This window comes from Vicugna pacos, chromosome 11, assembly GCF_048564905.1.
Source record: "Vicugna pacos chromosome 11, VicPac4, whole genome shotgun sequence".
Taxonomy (NCBI): Eukaryota; Metazoa; Chordata; class Mammalia; order Artiodactyla; family Camelidae; genus Vicugna; species Vicugna pacos.
Window position 1 is genome coordinate 25,379,035 of NC_132997.1, and position 6,845 is coordinate 25,385,879.

A 6,845-nucleotide genomic window follows, 5' to 3' on the forward strand; every position below is an offset into this window, starting at 1 on the left:
GGCTTTACTGTCAATTCGAACTGTTTGTCCAGTGTTATCAGCCATGGCTGCAGAGTAGAACTACCAGGTTGAACGTGCTGGATGCCTGGGCTTCACTTCCAGAGAGTGGGAGTGATTGGTCTTTGGCGAGCTCTAAGCATCTGCATTTGTTGTTGTTGTTGTTGTTGTTTATTGTTTAAACTCCCCAGCAGTTTCTAAACTCCAGTCTTCATGCGTATGAAGACCAATTTCCCTTTCTTGCCACCACACTATAAATATAAAACAACGCGAGACCCAGCTGGAGGATATCCCTGTGCAGAGAATTAAGTAGCATTTTTCCCCTCACTTAACCACTTGAGGTGTTTCAGCCCCGGAATGAATTGGCAATGAATGGCCTTGGGCCAGATTTACCTGTAAACTCCTACAGTCTAACATGTGTACGGTTTGTCGCGTGATCAATCATTCTCCATCCTGTCTGAGAAAGCAATTTCAGTTGAGTGCCCGACTTAATTGGTTTGTGCCCACACAGGACCCTCAAGGCTCCCCTTAGCCTAGATATACACCAGTCAGGTGGCCTCCGTTTCTTGCTGTTTGAAAAGGGATCATCTAAAAGTTAGATTTGTACAGTGCAGTTGTCACCATCATTTCTGTAATATTTACATAATGGTGCATCACTGGTAATGTAGGGCCTTCCACCCAGATTTCTTTCACTTCCACGCAGATTAGAATCAAGAACAGCCGATCTAGAGAGCCAAGTAAACCCATGGGAGTAGTTTCCAAAAGAAACAGGTACACAGTCATATGTAGACTCTTGTTTTTATCAAAAACATTTATTTATAAATGCTAATCACGTAACATTTCCCATCACTGAAGCAGTTTATATTTGCAAGGCCCACCAGAGGTTGGATGTTATGCCTGGAATTCTGGTAGCTACTAGCAGACATCGGTTTAGGTAGCTCGAGGAACATGTAGACTCCAGATGCAGAGAACTGATGTTTCAGAACAAAATAAAATTCTTCCAGAGTTGAGTGTTCTTTTAAATCTGTTCCTTGGGTGGTGATTACATGGGTGTCTTCACTTTATGGTAAATTGTTGATATGAGCCTTAATTTTTGTAGTTTCTTTTGTGTGTAATATATCAGTAACAACAGATGAAATATTAGAGATTACCAACAAAAGAGGACATAATTAGGAACACATTTTAAAAGAAACAGTTATTAAAGTAGTCCTGAATCTAACATGCTTACTATCCAACCAAGGTAGAATTACCTAAGAAACAGGTGATTCCAGTTCTTTTTTCCTGCAGCACCTGGGTGCAGGCTCCCCTTTTAGTAGGATGCAGTATAGTTGTTTACTAAAGCATTTTGCAATCACATGTTGAAAGTTTCTACAATTCCAGAATCCTCACTGTCCTAAAAATACCTTTTGTTTGTTTTCACATCTCCACGATGTTGGGACTAGTCCTGTTTTAAAACAAGGAGGTGGGGCTTCCAGGAGGTGATTAGGTTATGAGGTGGAGCCCTCATGAGTGGGATTAGTGCCCTTATAAACAGAGGCCCAGGAGAGGTCCTTAGCTCCTTTCTCAGTGTGAGGATACAGCAAGGAGTATGCCATGCAGAAGAGGCTCCCACCAGGTGATACTGGCACCCTGATCTTGGACTTACTGCCTCCGGAACTGAGAGAAATCAGTTTCTGTTGTTTGTAAGCCACCCAGTCTGGTATCTTGTCATAGCAGCCTGCACAGACTAAGACAAGCAGTTTCCTTCTCACAAGAGTTCTTCGTAAGCTAGCTGTTCTGAATATAGGACCTTTTTCGTAAGGAAATCACCTTGTCAGTGGCGAGAACTAGAAATCATTATTGAACACAGTCTGTTCCTGAAGCCTGATCTGTTAGTCCTCTGGGTCCTAATCACTGTGCAGAAGCAGGGATGACTCTGCCCCTCCTCCCCCACCCTATCTTCCTGCACAGCCCGCCTGGGTGCCTCCCCGCTCACACACGCACCCACATACATGCGCACCTGGCATCCTGGCCTGGACACTGAACCAGGTTCCGACAGGTGGCTTGGGATAGGTCCCGAGTACAAGGAAACAGAAAAAAGAATGTGGCTACGGGGGATATGAAAATATGAAAGTGGGGGAAAAAGACAGATGTCTGTGTTTTGCCAGCCTGGCATTCATCTGCTCCTGTGGAAATAGCACTTCAGTTCTCCTTTGGGGAACATAAAGGAAATGAATCCCTCGAGCCCAGTCCTTGTGATTGAAAGGGGTGAATCCCCGCCGGGGTGGCGGGGGGGGGGGGGGGCTTTAGGGGAGCACGTGATTCAAGCCTGGCCAATGAGGTCATTCCATCTCCCTGGCTCAGTGACTGGCTCCAGAAAGCACGTGACCCAAGCTCCCTCCGCCCCGCAAATCCGAGACTTGCTTGACCTCTATCTCCTGGCCATGTCACTCCCTGCAACTTGGGATGGAGGACAGCCACCAGCCAGTGTGAGAGGAGCAGAGGCACAAGGGGAGGAGGACGTATGTGGCGTCCCCTTTTGCTTTCCACAGTCTCCTCTTCCTCATCCTGGGGGAAAGGCTCACTGTCCCTACTCAGGGAAGGCTTTTCTCATCCTCTGCTCCCCTCGCCAGTGCTCGCTCAGCCTTCTGTTACCGCACCCCTGCAATTGTGACAGCACGGGAATCTTCTGCCACCCAGTTACGAATTCCTCAAAAGCCAAGGATCTAAAGGCTTTTTATTCAGCTCTTTATATGCAGCAGATGGCCCAGTCCTGGTGGCACATTCACCCACCCACTGTGTTCTGGGAATGGTTTTAGGTGCTTGGGTGCAGCAGTAGAGAAAAGTCTCTGCCCTGATAAAGCATCTGGTCTGGTGGGAAGAGACAAGCAAATGGACAAGTAAATATATGCAGAAAGCCATGGAAGGAAACAAAAGAATGGGAGATGAAGAGGGAGGGGTGTGTGTGTGTTTTACAGGCGTCATCCAGGAAGGTACTACTGAGCAAATACTGTCTGAGTAGAGCTCTGAAAGAAGCAAGCCTTGTAGAAGTCTGGAGGAAGGCAGTCTAGAAAGAGAGGTCAGCATGTGCAAAGGTCCTGAGGCAGGAGTGCTTGGCCCAAGGGAGGGGCAGCAGCAAGCCAGAATGGCTGGAGCACTTTGGGAGAGAGATGGATGAGAGATGAGATCAGGGTGGCAGCAGAGGCCCAGTCTTCAGGCTTTACAGGCCACCGTGAGGATGCTGGCTTTTACTCTAGCAGAGTGGGAAAGCCAGCAGAGGGCTTTGAACAGAGCAGTAGCATTGGATCAGCTAGTTTTAGATACTCAGGGATCTCTAGGAAACACTGTAGAGGGCAAGGGTGGGAATGGAAGACCAGGTGGGGGGCAACTGTAACCATCTAGATGGGAGGTGACCGCAACTTTACTGCACATACGTGTACTAGGTGCTCAGTAAATGTCGTCTTGAGTAAATGAGCGAATAAATGAAAGCCAGTCCATAAGCAGCCCAGGGCTGTCGGGGAAGAGGGAAGAAGAACAAGGTGGAAGGCGGGGGAGTCCCACAGGCTCTTGAAGCCTTAAAGTGCCAGTGCTGCATTGAGGTGACATTACAGAGTCATCCTCAGGTGATGTCCCTTTAACGCAAACCTCAGACTGCTTGACCAAACTGATTGGGCAGGGCACTCACCTCCTAGGGTTCCTCTTCTAATATGGACACCTGGGTGTTGGTTAGCATGACTTCCTATATATTAGGGCAGCCAAGGCCCACCGGAAAGTCCCCAGCGATAGCCCCATTGGGTACACACACACTGTTCCATCAGCCATTCTTTGCCAATGTCACTTGAAGTTACAGAGCTTGGCCGGGGGAGGGTGGGAGTGCTGGCCGTCTGGTCGCTGGAGGAATTGCCCTAAGGAGCCTCCAGGAGTGCTTTTGGAATAAGCAGTGGTGCCACCTATGGTGGACAGAATTCTAAAATAAGCCCCCCAATCCCCTGCCCCCACCCTGTACACACCGTGCATAACCTCTAGCACCGCAAACATGATAGCTCTTACGCCCATGAGTAGACTGTGTTATCTGTCCTTAAAGTGGCCCTCAGACAGGGAGATCGCCCAGCTGGGCCTTTAAAGCAGAGGCTTTTCTCCGGCTGGTCCCGGAAGGGAAAGTCAGACATTCAAAGCCCAAGCCTTCAAAGTACCTGTTTCGGCTTCGAGATGGTGTGACAAGGATGCGGTGGGACTCTCCAGCCAGGAGCCAGCTGACAGCAGGGAAACGGGGATCGCAGTCCTACAGCCTCAGAGGCCTGAATTCTGAGAAGGGGGATGAGCTTGAACGTGGCTCCTTCCCCAGAGTCTTTGAATGAGATCTCAGCCCAGCCCACATCTGTGCAGAGAAACCCAGCTACACCACGGCTGGACTTCTGAGCTACAGAACTGTGAATGTCTGAAGGGGTGGGGCTTTAAGCTGTTCAGTCTGTGAGTGACACGCAGCAGCAGAAAACTACAGACCACTCAGACAGCTGCACACGTATGCTCACTTTTACCCCCCCAGCCTAGAACTTTCCAGGCCAGCTCCTAGTATTCTGCAAGTGATGGTTGGGGTGGTACTGAGGACACAGACCCTACCGCTCAACTGGATGACTGTCTAAGAATTTGTGAACAAGTTTTAAAACTACCACACCTTGAAACAGATGTCCCATGAACTAGGCACTTGACTTGTACTAACCCACTGAGTTCTTACACACCTTGTACATAAGGCAGAGACTCTTCCACCCACCCCATCTCCGCTTCACAGTTCAATCAAGCCCTGGGGAAACTGAGAATCCTTCCCTACCAAAGTCAGGGGGCTATTAGGTGCTAACGGTGAGACTGACCCAGGTTTGGTGCCTTCAAAACCCATGTTATGTTACACACTGACTTTAGTGATGGACTTTGTTTACAGTTCAGGCACATAAAGTGGTACTGTGTTCGTTTAAGCTCAACCTCTTACTGACTTTCTATAGTTAGTGGAGTTTCTTTTTTAACTACAAGTTTACATGATGTGCAAATACACTTGGGAGTAGTAATTGTGCGTGTATGTGCGTGCACACTTGCACGTATCTAGAATTCAGGGTTTGGGGAACGTTGGCACACAGCCTGTCTCGCTGGCCCTGTGCTGCATGTTTCTGGGCCCCGTGTCCTGGTGGAGGGATGGGGAAGAAGGAGCTTTTGAAGGAGGTCTGGCTCACAGGAGGGGCAGTGGGGAACCGGGAATAGAGGGCAACTTTCTGACGGTGGTGGGTGTCCCTGGCCCCAGGGCTGCATTCTTGGCACACCCCTCGTCTGTGCTGTGAGCACTTAAAAAGTGTGGCTGTGGTCAGAGTAAATGCGGAAACCCATGCAGATGAGAGTCAGTCCCTGCGAGATTCCATGAAGAATGGCGAACCGGGGGGAAACAGAGCGTTCTCCTTAGCCTCTGAACAAATGATGGGAGTAAACGAGGAAGGTTATAAGAGTGAACCACCAAGGACGAGGGGAGAGGTAGAGAGAAGAAGCGGGCTGATCGGCGGAGCTTCTGTCTGGCTTTGTTGTGTCCTCGGGACTGCGAACGCTGCACAGCTATGTTTTTGTTCAAGTTCATTTTCATTCATTTCCCTGGATCCCATCAGTGGAGAATCTATTGTTTGCAAAATAATATTGCACTTGTTCGGGCTTGGATCTGCCTCTGAAGTGTAGGAACCAAAAAAAAAAATTCTTGTATCTAATGAATATTCAACAGCTGATATAAATAGAGCTGGTTATTTAATATATTCACCCTTCCCCCCTCCCTCCCTCCGTTTTATCACAGAAACTGCACACTGTGGTAAATAGTAGGGACCAAAGCTACATTTGAAATAGCTTCTGTCCTAATAAAGCTAAGACAGTCAAAAACACTGGTGAGCAGACTCTTAAACCTAAGGTCCAGATTTTTAAAAATAGTAACTATCCATGAGCTACAATGTTTATGCATTCCAAATGAAAATATCTTCATCTGAGCTCCTGCGGGAAGAATTTCTTGCCCACCCTTTCGAGTATCTGCCTTACTGAGTAACTTGTTACTGAGAGAGCTGCATGGTGTTTTAGACCCTGACCTTGTAATACTTGGATGTGCTTAACAAAAGATAAGTGCTAACATTTACCTAGTGTTTACTATGTGCTGGGCTCTCCCCTCAGAGCATTAAAAATTACATTAACTTCCTTTAATCCTCACAAAACCTTCATTTTATGGATAAATCAAGGTACTATGGGGGGAGGGATAGATTAAGAGTTTGGGACTAACAGATACAAATTACTATATATATAAAAGAGGTAAAAACAAGGTCCTCCTGTACAGCACAGGGAACTGTAATCAATTTCTTGTAATGAGCCAAATGGAAAAGAGTCTTAAAAAAGTATATGTATGTATATGTATAACTGAATCGTTTTGCTGTACACCTGAAACTAATGTTGTAAATCAACTATACTTCAGTAGAAAATAAGAATTAAAAAAAAAACAAGGGACATATAGAGGAGCCAAGGGACCTGCCCCAAACTGCCACACATACACACACACGCATGTACGTGTGTGAGTGTGTGTATGTCTGTGCGTACGTGTGTATATCTGTATGTGTATGCACACATGTGCATATATGTGATTCAAACTCAGGTATCTGGGCACTGGAGTCTGGTGCAGATTTTTCACTTTTGTCCTGAAAAAAGATCGTGGCCAATACTACAGAGCAGGAAGGTCACGTGAGGATTGCAAACACCCTCCCCTGGCTGCTCCTTCCTCTTCTGGGAAGACAGGAATCACTTTACCTGTGATTGAGAGGGCTAACGTCGCCCTTAGAGCAGGGTGAGCCAGAGATAATGAAGGG